The 14,545-nt window shown below is 46.1% G+C and overlaps 2 long non-coding RNA genes across 3 annotated transcripts in view; one reads left to right on the top strand and one right to left on the bottom strand.

Moving 5' to 3' along the window:
- LOC140429652 (uncharacterized) overlaps positions 1–12,173 on the bottom strand; it is a 258,994-nt gene extending 246,821 nt beyond the window's left edge. For both annotated transcript variants that reach the window (XR_011949155.1, XR_011949156.1), the window contains exon 1: positions 11,982–12,173. This is a non-coding gene — a long non-coding RNA (uncharacterized lncRNA). The remainder of the gene's footprint in view (positions 1–11,981) is intronic.
- The window catches only part of LOC140429651 (uncharacterized), a 45,739-nt gene that overhangs the window by 16,879 nt on the left and 14,315 nt on the right, over positions 1–14,545 (top strand). The gene's annotated exons all lie outside the window — the stretch shown is intronic.

The following is a 14,545-nucleotide window of genomic DNA, read 5'->3' on the forward strand; positions in this document are numbered from 1 at the left end:
GAAACCAACACCACGGGAAGTTCACTAATATAACATGTTTTAAACATCTCCAGGGAAATCGTTCAATGTAGTGCAGCACTTGCATCCATTTCCTAATGGATCTACACATCTTGCAAACTCTAGATATCCTACATGGATCCTGTACAATGTATAATCAAGTAGTCCCTGGTCTCTACAGTTTTCTATAAATTCTCAGTAAAGCTGATTCAAAATTATAAGCATAATTTGGAGGTTCCAGTGACAACTTCCAAATTCTGGATATGTATAATAATTATAAAGCACATGATCTATACCTGTAAAGCTATAAGTTGTAAAAAGAAAAATTGGGAAAGACATGAGATGTGTTTTTATTTATAGCCACTCTTAATCAATAGAAACATTGCAAACATGTCCCATTTTTATTCTTTCCATTAACCAGCCCTGCAGAGATGTTCACTTGTTTGAGTACTGTCAGATCAGACAGTGGTTGCTGCTGATGAGTACATCCTTGTTTGATGCACTTTGCTATATCTTATATTGATTTGGCCACAGTTGAAATGTGACCATATCAGTCATAGGATTTAAATCTTACATTTCTGTAGCTCCCCCATCCACGTAATGGAGCTGAAAAGATACGCTGTTAAGTAGGGATAAAAAAAATTATCTTATCTGTTCATGGGATGTGGATCTTTCTGCTAAAACCAGCATTTACTGGCCATTCCAATTTGTTTTTAAGTAAATGGTAGTGAGCTGCTGCCATGAACCCATACAGTATGTGGGGTTTCAAGATTTTAATTCAGCAAGCGTGAAGGAATGATGATTTTAGTTCCAAGTCAGGATGGTAAGTGACTTGGAGGGGAAAGTGGAGAATATTCCATCACATTCCTAACTTGTGCCTTGGAGATTTTGGACAGGATTTGGGGAATCAAGAGGTGAATTACTCACTGCAAAATCCCAAGTCTTGTAGCCACAGCATTTATAAGGCTGTTCCAGTTCAGTTTCTGGTCAATGGTAATCTCCAGAATTTTGATAGTGGGAGATTCAGTGAAGATAATGTCATTGAATGTCAAGGGAGCTAGTTGGAACTCCCTTGTTGGAGATTGGCATTACTGACACTTGTGTGGGGTGAAGATAATTTCCACTTACCAGTCCAAGCCCGAATATTGTCCAAATCTTGCTGCATATGGATATTGTCTACTAAAGTATCTGAGGGGTAGGAACAGTGCAGAGCATGGTGCAATCATCAGCAAACATCCACTTCTGGCATTATGATGGAGGGCAGGTCATTGATGTAGCAGCTGAAGACGGTTTAGCCTAGGACACTGTCCTGAGGATCTCACCCAATGATGTCCTGAGACTGACATGATTGACCTCCAACAACCACAACCATCTTCCTTTGTGCTAGGCATGACTCCAATTCATGGAAAATATGTCCTCTGATTCCCATTGACTCCAGTTTTTCCAGGGCTTCTTGATGCCACACTTGGTTAAATGCTGCCTTGATGTCAAAGGCTGTCACTTTCATCCCGCCACTTGAGATCGATCATTTTATCCATGATTGGGCCAAAGCTGTAATGTGGGCAGGAGCTAGGTGACCCTGGGAGAACCCAGACTGAGTGTAAATGAGCAGGTTTTTATGAGTAATTCCTGCTTGTAAGATTGGCAACAACAACTGCCATCACTTTGCCGATTGAGAGTAGGCTGATAGGCAGTAATTGATTGAAATAGATTTGTCCTGCTTTTTGTGGGCAGGATATACCAGGACAATTGTCCACAATATCAGGTAGTTGCTAGTGTTGGGTGTACTGGAACAACTTGGCTAGGTACAAGGTTACCTGGAGAGCAGGGTTACAGCTGGGGTATTATCAGGGCCTTTGCATGCTTCCAGTGCCTTTAGCACGTTTCTTGATATCACATGAAAGTGAATCAAATTTACCAAAGACTGGCACCTCTGATACTGGGGAGCTGTGGAGGAAATGGAAAGAGATCACCCACTTGCCGATCTCCTTTATCATTCAAGGTAGGGATATGGATGGAACCCCCTCCTCCCGTTGTTTAATCATCCTCCACCAATTGTAACATTATGTGGCAGGACTGCAGAGCTTTGATCGAGCTCATTGGCAGTGGGATTACTTAGCTCTGTCTAATGCATGCTGCTTCCACGGTTTAGCATGCACATTGTCCTGTGTTGTACCTTCAGCAGGTTGACACCTCATTTCTTTTTTTTTCTTTTGTTTAATGTAAATTTAGAGTAGCCAATTATTTTTTTCCAATTGAGGGGCAATTTAACTTGGCCAATCCACCTACCCTGCACATTTTTGTGTTGTGGGGGCGAAACACACGCAAACATGGGAGAATGTGCAAACTCCACACGGTCAGTGACACAGAGCCGGGATCGAACCTGGGACCTTCACGCCGTGAGGCAGCAGGGCTAACCCACTGCGCCACTGTGCTGCCCGACACCTCATTTCTACCTATGCTGCTCTTGTCATGCTCTCCTACACTTTCATTGAATCAGGATTGGACTCCTCAATTCATGGTAATGGGGGAGTGAGGAATGTGCTGCGCATTGAGGTTTCAGATGCATAATGGATGCGCAGCTTCAAGCAGCTTGATTTGTTCTGAATCCATCCGATATTGCATTTTGCACAGTTATACTGCCAAACAGCAAAGCAGAGGATATCTCAATGTGAACATGGGACATTGTCTACACAAGGACTGTGCAGTGATCACTCCTACCAACACTGGCATAGACAGATGCTTGTGCAACAGGTAAATTGGTAAGGATGAGGTCAAGTAGGCTTTTCACCGGTGTTGTTTTACCACCCGCTTTAAGCTCAGTCTGTCAGATATGTCCTTGAGGAGTCGGCCAGCTGGTTCAGCAGTGATGTGACCAAGCGTCTCTTAATGGTGGACATTGAAGACCCCAATCCAAAGCATATTTTGTATTTTTGCTTCCCTCGCTGCTTTTTCCAGATGCTTCTCAGCATGGAGAAGTACTGATTCATCAGGGTGGGCAGTAGGTAGTAATCAGCAGGAGGTTCCCTTGCCCATGTTTGGTCAGATGCCATGACACTTCATGAGGCCCTATGTTAATGTTGAGGTTCCCAGTGCCACTGTCTCCCAGCTGCACCACTATCTCCAGCTGGTCAGTCCTGCTTGGGGAACGATTTGCTGAGGGTTAGCTGACGAGGCAGCCTAGACTGTAGGTTATCAGGTATGAATTTGAGAGTGTGATTATGTCAGTCTGCTGGGAAAACTCTCCCAATTTTGACCTAAGTCTCCAGATGCTAATGCGGAGGACATCTAAGGGTTGACTGGCCAGGATATGCCATTATCCTATCCAAAACCGAGGTGGTCTGTCCTGCTTTATTCTTATCAGACTTATCCATAGTAGTTTGATACAACTGAGTTGCTTGCTGAGCCATTTCAAAGGGGAGTTGAGAGTCATCCATTTTGCTGTGGGTCTGGAGTCTCATTTCGTCCAGACTGAGTATAGACAGCAGATTTCCTTCTCTGAAAGGCGTGAGTGAATGAATGTTTCTAACACCAATCCGGTAGCTTCAGCCCCAGTTAGAGATACTCATTTTCTTAAATTCCAGATTTACTAAGCTAATTGAATTTAAACTCCCTTAGCTACCATGATGGGGTTTAATTAATATCTCCAGATCAATAGTTACAGTTAAAAGTATTAAGCTAAAAAGGTGGGACCTGTAAGGGAGGAAGACGGCTTTGCACTATGTTTATATATTCATGTATATTGTTTATTTTGTTGTCGCTGTAAAACCAAAAAATACCTCAATAAAATGTTTATTAAAAAAAATATTAAGTTAAGAAAGATTAGAATAGATTTAGTTTCAATCGAAAGAAAGAAAAAACAATATTAATGTTGAAATAATGAAAAAAGAAAATAGTGATATAGAAAGGTGAGCAAGCAGGTACATTAAATTTTGAATTGTGATTTAAAATTGCACTTGACAAGCTTTTTCTGCTTTAGAATTAATATGGCTCTAACAAAATGACTCTTAACATTTAAATAACTTTGTCCCTGCTGTAATGTTTGAGCATTACAGTGCATAAACTAAAAATTTCCAGAATACAATAATTTCTCCAGACCTTTGTATTAGGATTCTAGTTTAATTATACTCTGCCAGAATAATGCTACAAATCACAAGATTATAGCATATCTTCCTTGCAGGAACAGAATAAAATATTTATGAGTCACAACAAAGGAAACTGGTTGGATGCAACCAATGTCAGACCTAAATAATTTTGTCAACTATCCAATTTTCCCAGGAACAAAAGGATAATTCATCGAGTCATTTTTTTAACCCTTCAGAGTGTTTAATCCCAGCGTACTGAAATTCAGCTAAGTAACCTACACCTGCCCAGACACACAACAAAATGCAGATGAGGAATGTCAGTCTGCCCATCTAACTAATTACCACAGAAACCGACTGTCTTCCACTATTCATATCAGCACGGCAGTACAGTGGTTAGCACAGTTGCTTCACAGTTCCAGGGTTCCAGGTTCGATTCCTGGCTTGGGTCACTGTCTGTGCGGAGTCTGCACGTTCTCCCCGTGTCTGCATGGGTTTCCTCCGTGAGCTCTGGTTTCCTCCCACTGTTCAAAGATGTGCACGTTGGGTGGATTGGCCATGATAAATTGCCCTTAGTGTCCAAAAAGATTAGATGGGGTTACTCGGTTATGGGGATAGGGTGGAGGCGTAAGCTTAAGTAGGGTGCTCTTTCTAAGAGCCGGTGCAGACTCGTTGGGCTGAGTGCCTTCCTTCTGTAAATTCTATGATATCTCCCTCCCACTCTCACCCTAAACCCCATTCATTACTTTTGACTATGTCTTGAATTAGAGGATTTATAAAAGCATTCTTGCATTATTTGCTTTGTATTGAGGGGGAAAATGCTTCGCAGAATATTTGTGATCTGAATTGAGACACAGAGTGCGACCCACCGACGGCGTTGCACTCTCGCTTGAGGGCTGTGCGGCCGGTGAATGCTGGGAGAGCCCTCTCACGGGCTTCTGGGCAGTCTTCTAGCCTTATGGGATTCGGCTCGTGCCGAAGCCATTTTTAAACCGACTTCGGCAAACCTACCAGTATCCACCGGCATTGTGGGATCTACCGGCCTCCCCAGTGAGGCCACAGACGGGCGCCGTTCAGCACTGGTCCACACAAACCACGCGTAACGGCATCCAGGGTGTTTCCCGGGCTATTGGAGACCAGTGGGTGGTTAGGGTTAGTGCAGGGTGGCACCCTGGCCCACCCCCTGAAACGTGGGCACCTTGGTGCTGCCCAGCTCGCACCTTGGCACTTCCACCCTGGCCGTGCTATTGAAAGGAGGATGATGGGGAGTTTCAAGGGTGGGGGGTACAGGGCAGGTAAGTAGGGGCCTCTGGGAGGTTGGGGGTGATGGGTGGGGGTCCTACAAGTGAGGGGGTGCTGTAAGGCGGCTTGGGGGACCTGAAGAAGGGGGACCCCCAGGGACCGCATAGCGGGATGTCCTCACTTGGGGGGGCGTGGGGTAGTGCCCATGTGTGTGGGGTGGCATTGCCCATGGGTGGAGAGTGTGGGGGACCCACAAGCTCACTTAGAGATCAGGGCACCCTTTCAAAATGGCGGCCCTATCTCTGAGTTCAGCTCCCCAGTGCTAAAAATAATTCTAAGGGCGGGATTCTCCAGCCTCGTCCGCCTGCCGACCGGATATCCCACCGAGGTCAATGGACTTGACCATTGTCCGCATCTCGCCCATGGCATTCTTGCGGTGGGCGGGGCAGAGAATCATGCTCTCAGTGTGGGCTAAACTTGTGAAAAACTCCCCAGGGTCCAAAAAAGTGACTAAGGGCGCAATATTCGCAAAAGAGAACACATTCCGCAAGCAAACGCGTTTAGCCGCATGTTTGATGATAAGTAGCATGAGGACAATTGTCAATAGGTGCAGGTAGTACAAACAAATGTCAAATCAAATAGTGTATCTATACTAATGGCAAGGTACTGATGAAACCTAAGCTCCTGCCCTGCCCGCCACAGGAATGCCTGGGGCTGGTTTAGCACAGGGCTAAATCGCTGGCTTTGAAAGCAGACCAAGGCAGACCAGCAGCAGAGTTCAATTCCCATACTAGCCTCCCCGAACAGGTGCTGGAATGTGGCGACTAGGGGCTTTTCACAGTAACTTCATTTGAAGCCTACTTGTGACAATAAGTGAAAAGAAAGAAAAGATAGTCGAGCCGCGGGCAATGGAGAACTCCATTGACCTTGGGCAGGATTCTCCGGTTGCCGGGCAGACACGGCTGGAGAATCTCACCCCACATCTCTAAAGCATTACGGCTATTTGAGTGACTGGCTAGTGCATAATATTTCTTTAAAATAAAAGAATTGGGGCGTGATTCTCTGCCTTCATTTCGCTCGAGCAAAAGTGCAATGAGGCCAGTGAATAGCGGGAGAGACCAAAAAAGAGAGCCGCTCCTGGCACCAAACTATTTGCAATACAACCAGCCTACTCCCGTAGGCGAAATCAGGATCTCGCCGTAGCGTGGCGAGAAACCAATTATCCTTATTTCCATACAATTAATGGGAGCCACCATATACCCAACAGCTGCCCATGATCCAGCGGCCCCCCAGCAAGTGTTCACGCTGGCACCGATTGAAAAACGTGAACCTCGCGGAAGAGCTTCTGTGGGTAGCCGAGGAGGGGAGTGAGTAGCCATCTTTGCTCACAGGCAAAGAGCACTGGGGTGCTGGACTTGCCGCCCCAGTACTCGGTGGGGGGGGTGGGGGAACCTCGGCTGGGGGTGGGGAACCCTCCGCAGGGGTGGGCCACCATAGGAGTGTGCGGGGCGCTGGGGGGACAAACCTTGTCCCTGCCCGTCTGCCCCAATGACTGCCCATTACTCCTGCTGAGGCTTCAGGTTGTGAGGCTGAGGGCTATTGCTAATAGGGAATTGTCAATCGTGGTTAAGTGAGCACTTCACACATCCCAATTGGATTCCTGTGGGTGCGCGGGCCATGTAGCATGTGAGAGTCATTGCCTAGCATCCCAATCACATCTTGATGCCTGGACACTGTGCCTGAGCGGGAGGCAACACCACACACGCAGCAGCCAACATCCGAACACTCAGGGGATGGGACACAGCTCCGGGAACCTGTCCATGGCAGGAGGGTGGGTGAGTGCCACGAGGAGGGGGAGATGATTGGAGAGATGGACCAAGGGATCAGAGGTCAGTCCCCATTGCAGAGCCAAGTGACAGAGGCATCATAATGGTTGTGCTTATAATGGTGTTTAATGTGTAATACAAATCCCCACTCTCCCGATGGTGCCACCAGCCTCCCCCCCCCCCCCCCTCCCACCTTCGTCTGGTGCCCTCAGTGATTCTCAGTGTACTTGGCCCTCCTAGCTCTACCAGAATGCACATCAGAGGTGGAGGCAGCCAGCTGCTTACCACTTCCCATGGCCTTTGATCCCCTGGCAGGCATCCTCTGGGGCTCTGATGCCGGAGGGCCCCGTTGCACTTGTTGGCACCACATGCACAGCTGTGCCGCCCTGTCCCATGTGCTGACTTAGAGACGTGGCCTCATCAGACGGATAGAACTCAGGGGAGCTGATGGCCACCATCGCCATTCCATAGGACGGGTTGGCATCCAGCCCCAGCTCCTCCCGGTTGATGCCCATAGGGCCCTGGTGTTCACCTTGGGAAGGAGGGCAACTGGTTCAAGTCCCAGTTGCCCCTGCATCATCTGGCTCTGCCAGCCTTGGACCTGAGAGTGGGACATGTCCCGCAGAACCTCATCAAGGTCAGCCTGGTATTGGGTGACATTCCCCAGCAAGTCAGACATTCTGTAGAGACCCTCAGCTATGGCCATCACCGACTGCGCAACACCTTGGACACCTTTACTTATGGTGCCGACGCCATGCACCAGACTTTGTACCGCGGTCGCCACCCTAGCAGTGTTGGTCTCAGTGCCACATATTGCCAGCAACATCTCCTGCGCTCGTAGCCTCTGGGATTCTTCAAAGCAGCTATGAATCTGCTGGAGTGATGCTGACATCTCCCTCTGAATGTCCTGGCTGCTCCCTATCATCTCTATCATCTCTGGGTACCTCTGTCATACAGCTCAGCATCAGGCTGAGACCCAGCTGGGTTCTGGGATCCAGCAGCGCTCCGACTGCTATCGCGTCTGGGAGTTCCTGCGTTCACCTGAAGTGCACCAGCAGCAGTGTGGTGCTCACCAGATTGGAGGCCAGTGTATCCTGGGCAGGTAGGTCTTAAGTAGGTTTGAGAACTACTTCCAGGAGCGCTGTTTGGTTATGCCCCTTTGGGGCAGAGTTCCAACTCCAACGCCTTGCGGGACTTTGGTGAATCCCGCGAGGCACAGAGGCTGCCGCAAGGTCCATGAGAGCGCTCTCCCGAGATTCTCTTGCCATGTTGTGCTCTCGCTTGAGCGCAACGCAACCAGAGAATCGTGCCCTTAGACTTTTTTTCAACACTGTGGAGCTGAACTCAGAGATCGTGCCACCATTTTGAAAGGGTGCCTAATCTATAAGTGATCTTGCACCTCCACCCATGGGCAATGTCACCCTCCACACACATGGGCACTATCCCACATGCCCCCAAGTGAGGACACCGTGTTATGGAGTCCCTGGGGGTCCCTCTTCTTCAGATCCCCTTACAGGCCCCCCCTTCCAGGACCCCATCTATCACCCCCCAGCCTCCCAGACGCTACTACTTACCTGCCCTGCAACCCATTCACCCTTGAAACTCCACCTTCCTTTCATGGGCATGGCCTCCTCAACCCCTGACGCTTGACAGTGCCACCCTGGCACCCTTGCACTAGCACCTGGGCAGTGCCCCTGCCAGGGCATCAGTGCCAAGGTGCCAGCTGGGTACAGCCAAGGTGCATACATTCCGGTGGAGGGTGGGGTAGCCACTCTGCACAGTCCCTGACCACCCAGGGGTCTCTGATAGCCCAGGAGACCCGTTGGGTGCCTTACTGTCTGGTTCATGTTTGAGGGGAACAGTACTGAACGGCGCCAAGCTGCATTCTCACTGGGGAGGCCGATAGCTCCTCAGAGGATGGTAGGTCCCAGGTTAGCTCGCTGAACTCAATTTAAAACCGTCTTCTGCTAGCGCCATCTGATTCCAGCACCTTGTAGGACTTGGAGGTGAAAAGGCTGCCCGGAAACCAACGAGAGGCTTGTCCCGGCATCCACAGGCTGCACCGCACTCGAGCAAGAGCACAATGCAGCCAGTGGTTCTCACCCCAAATATACCAAAAGCAGGTCGGTGGGAGGGTTCTGCTCGAGTTCCCTTTTCAGGCAACTGATTACTGTCAGGGGGGCGGGCGGTTTGTGTTTTTATTTTTATTAATGTTTTACTTTCTTTATGAGGGTGAGGGAGAAGAGGCGAGGGGGACTGGTGGATTGGGTGGGTGTACTTTGGGTACACCCGGCACAGTGGCACAATGGTTAGCATCTGCCTCACAGCACCAGGGACCCCTGTTCAATTCCAGTCTTGGGTCGCTCTCTGTGTGAAGTTTACACTTTCTCCCCGTGGCTGCATGGGTTTTCTCCGGGTGCTCCTGTTTTCTCCCATAGTCTACAGATGTATGGGGTAGGTGAATTGGCCATGATAAATTGCCCTTTAGTGTCCAGGGATGTGCAGGTTAGGTTCTGGGGTTATAGGAATAGGGTGGAGTGGACGGGGGAGAGATTGGACATGGGCGGAGTGCTCATTTGGAGCATCGGTGCAGACTCAATGGCCTCCTTCTGCCCTGTAGGGATTCTATAATATAAGGCTGGGATTTGCTGTAATTGTTGCTTTTGTGATGATTAAAATCTTGAATATTTTATTTTAAGTATTTGGAGGAAACTTCAGTTTCGCAATGAACTGGCTGTGCAGGGCCTGTAACAGGGGCAGTGCTCAGAGTGACCATTTATCTGTTTTTTAAAGGAACACTCTCCCATTTAAGACCTGTCAAAGGTGTCCTAAATGCTTCTTAAAAAGGTAGCAAATTATCCCACATTTTCTGCTACCTGATGTCTATTGTATTTTGTTTCGCAATGAACTGGTTGTGCAGGGCCTGTAACAGGGGCAGTGCTCAGAGTGACCATTTATCTGTTTTCTAAAGGAACACTCTCCCATTTAAGACCTGTCAAAGGTGTCCTAAATGCTTCTTAAAAAGGTAGCAAATTATCCCACATTTTCTGCTACCTGATGTCTATTGTATTTTGTAACGTCTGATGTCACCAAAAGGCTTTGGTTCCTGAAAAAAGCCTGAGGGGGCAGTATTATATTTTTATATTATTCCAACTTAAAGAAAGAAAGACGACAAAATTGATGCACGGACTACAAAAGTGATGCATTATCAGTGGCAGGTCAATGATGAAATAGGATTGAAAGAAAAGGTGCACAATGCTGTGAAGATTAGCTGTAAGGTAGAATATTGGGGGCATTCTAGAAACCAGCAAAGGAGGGAGAATGAGAATAAACTAGCCAGAAATATAAAAGCAGACTGGAAAAGCTACTATAAAAAGGAAGAGGGTAGCTAAATTAGAGGTTGGTCCCTGAAATGAGGAGATGATGGAATTGATGATGGGAAATAAGGAGATTGCAAAGACTGAACAAATGGTCACCCTGACAGTGCAGCGAGTGGTTGCATGAATGCAATATACAAAGGTTTATTTTATCTTTTCGAATTGGTGTAAACGATTAGAACTGCGAGCTGTGAATATAAACATGCATTTTCCAGAAGCATTCATCATTGCATTTCGACATGTTTTTTCTTAACCTTAGACTATCGGCCTTTGACTGGATGATGAACGGTGACAGCCAACGTTGCAATATTCCGTTTCATGGCTCCCAAATAGTTTGACATGTGTACAAGATTGACTTTTGCAGCCAGTGCTGCAGGTAGTTTGTGCAGTAGGAGAGATGGCGAGACCATTTAGATAAGGTCGCATCCCCTTATGTGATTGTGGGGAGTCATGGTTGGGGCCGCCATGTAGAACAAGGCGTGTTTCAATCGCACTAATCTTCCGTTAGAAATTGGAATCAGTATGGAAGATATGTGATAACTGTCAGGCTTGGCTATTTGGCTCGCTTTTATACAGTTGACTGAAATAGATTCTTGAAAAACCCATCAACAAATAAAGAGAAATATAGAAATAAAATATTTTCTCAAATGTAAGAGAACGGCAACTTAAAACGTAGTAAATAGCTAGTTTTCATTACTCTGACATACTGCGATAATTTAGTCTGGAAACTTTAGTCAATGACTGACATAGAATCACAATAATTCAGCGCTGGAGACCCTTCGGCCCATCGGCTCTTTGATACTGGATCTCACTGATGGTCAGCACCCATCTGCCTAACCGCCTCGCTACCCCTATTTCCAGCACATGTTCACGACTGCTCCCATGCCGTGCTTCTGAAAACCTCATTTCAAAAATCTTGTCAACCTGCCCCGCTCAAAACATGAAACGGCCCGTGTGAGAGGAAGGATGAAGCTTCTTTCATCGAGACTGCAATCAAATCAAACGACCGTGTTATGAATCATATTACATTGTTACATGTCACAAGAGGCTGGCGGCAGGGGAGAGTTATGGGGTGAAGTGGTCGACTCGAAAGATTTTAAATTGAGAAAATGACACCTCGTCATAACTATTATTTAAAACCATTTCTTATTCAACCCCAAGTGGGAGGGGCCACAATGCGAGCTGTGTGGTCAACATTGATATTAAAATACTGCATTAACACTAAAAATTCAACCCATAAAATGCTGCATTGTTGGTTAATACAAATAATTAAATGTAATTCCTGCAAACAAAAAGCCATCGGAATATACTGCGTAACAATTTATATAAGAGAATTTGGAAACATCAATCTCTTTATAGTATGTTACCCATTGAGATTTGCATCAATTACTATAATCCCCCGCACAAACTCGCTGCATACATTCGATCTGTATTGCAATCAGTCGGGGGCTGCTTACCTCAGTTGGTTGGACGGCTGGTTTTAGGGACGCGTGGTTCAAGTCCCGCACTGCTGAGGTTATCCAGAAAGGACCCATCATCTTAACAGGTTACATTACCCCCTCTCTCTCAAATGGCTGAGGATTTATGTACCGAAATTAACTCCGCTGAATTGAAAATTGTGCTGCACAATATCGATGGCGTAGCAAAGGGATACGTCTACAAACCTGTGTGGACGAGATTATTGAGATAATAGGCAGTTTACCAGAATTATTTTTGAGCTGCAGGGGTTAAATTACACAAACTGGGATGATCTGACCAAAGTTTACGAGATATTAAGAGGAACAGATGGGGCGGATCGTGCGAAGTTGTTGGAAAGTCCCGGACGAGGGAGCAAAGTCAAAAATAAGCCAGAGCTTTGAGCAGTTGAAATTGGGAAGCAACTTCTCCAAGCCAAGGATATACATTTGGAACTCTAATCCATAAAGGAGGCACGACCAATTGTTGATGTTAAAACACGGTTTTAGTCGGTTGAGGTAATCAAAGGGAAATGCGAGAAAAGCCAGTGTGTGGAGCTAAAGTGCAGATCAACCATGATCTGGCTGAATGGCGGAACGGGCTGCAGGAGCTGAATGGCCTGGCACTGTGTCCATGTCCCCACTACCGTGCAAATGTGCGATTTTTAAAGCCTTTGGGGAGGAACAGATGGAGTCACTAATATTATCATGAAAGCGCTCATAGAGTCAGCCGTGCTTTATTACAATACTGTGCACTCAGAAAGGGAAAAGGACGGGGCAACCTTTACACATATTATAGTAACACTTCCAAGAAACTGACTTTGAAATTGCGCCTGACCGCAATGGAACGCTTGCTCAAACTGAGAGCTAGCCTCACCGGCGGACTGGCCTCCCCCCCTCCCCCCACCCTTCGATATTCGCCATCGTTTTTTTTCCTAAACATGGTGCGAAATTGTTAGTGAGCATTTCTTTTTTGTTTAAATGCAAGCACTATCGCATTGTTCTGTCAGTAAACATGACTGAATCCCCGAACTACCCAACAGGTGATTTTTGACAGGATTCTCAAAGTTAGGAGTTTTCTTTTCTTTAAGTCTGTACCCACGTTTACAGAGGTCATCCGGCCAGTTTTTTCAGAGGTGCAACTAAATATACGCGGGATTTAAGTCTTCCATCTTGTTGAACTCGCGCGGGAGTCATTTTGAAGAGGAAGTGTCAGGTCAAAAGGAAGGTCCGATCATATTTCAATCTTCCATCATTTTCTTCCAATATGATTTCACTGTATCGCATAAAATACACAGAATGAGAGGGAACCCGGTGTCTGCACTGACTGATGGATCGCCATTAAAACTACAAAAATAAGCAATAGGTTTCGCCTTTTAAATTCTTAAACTATGGATGGACAGTCAAAATACAATCAAACCAGGCAGTAAAATCTAGTTGATCACTCTCAGACTTTCTGACACTATTTTAAAATAGTTAAATTGCTGTGTTTTTTTCCCCTGGTTGGAAACGAAGTTCCGGTGAATTATTATTAAGAACGGAAAAAAGAACCTCTGCATAAAATGTATTTGTATTTTGCATCTTTGAATAAAACTATCAGAACATAGGCGTTACAGTAAGTGTGAACTGGGTACAGATAAAGAAAAACTCTGCAGGCGCCCCTTTGCCTCTAGATTCACCCTAGTTTCCTGTTGGGTGAACTGATACTGAACCGTCTGTGCCTTAGCCTGAGGAATAAATGTTACAGCTCATAGGCGGCCAGGGAGCGGGGATTTTTTTTTCTTCATTGTGTTGATTTTTTGTACTGCGAACACGCCCAATTCAGGCGTGTTTTTAATGGACCAGGATTTGTGAAAGATATTTGTATACCTGCCTGTTGGTTGGAAATGTAATGCGAAAGGGCAAATTAATGACTGCTTTTGGTTGGCCGCGTTTGATTGGAACAGTGAGGTGGATCTGAGCAGAAAGTTACCCCCTTTAACCAGGGGAGCCAGAAATGTTAGAAACAGTTAGCGACCACCCCAGACCCAGGGTGTGAATGTAATCGTTCTTTTCTCAATAAACATTTCCGTTGTAGTTTGAGCAACATTTTATTTCGGTTCATGACATATTAATTAGTTAAACTCGAGAAACGGTATTTAAGAGCGAATATGATTTTTTTTGGGAATCACGGTTAAGGCAACCATAATTTTAAAAAGGTTATTTGTTTAAATCTTCTATTTAAATCACCAAATTTGAATTCGATGACAAACTATGAAAGCGGCAGAGACTTTCGAAATGAACGTCTGCTGCTGATAATGTGGCGTTCCCTCTTGTTGGGTTAGTAGTGAGAGAAAGGTATTTGTGCATGGGTATTATTAAAGTCATTTTTTATTGCTGCGTCCATAGTCTCAATTGGAGAGCTTTCCAATTTCAACACCTTTTAGCACAGCAGAAAACCAGGAGCAAAAAGGAACCAGGATAAATCCGGAGAGTATCAGTAATATCAATTGGAATAGCAAGAAAGCTCAAAACCCTGTGGCGGGAAAGGGTTTCAGATCTGTGACCTTTCATCAGAATGTGTCTTT

This window comes from Scyliorhinus torazame, chromosome 9, assembly GCF_047496885.1.
Source record: "Scyliorhinus torazame isolate Kashiwa2021f chromosome 9, sScyTor2.1, whole genome shotgun sequence".
NCBI classification, from domain to species: Eukaryota; Metazoa; Chordata; class Chondrichthyes; order Carcharhiniformes; family Scyliorhinidae; genus Scyliorhinus; species Scyliorhinus torazame.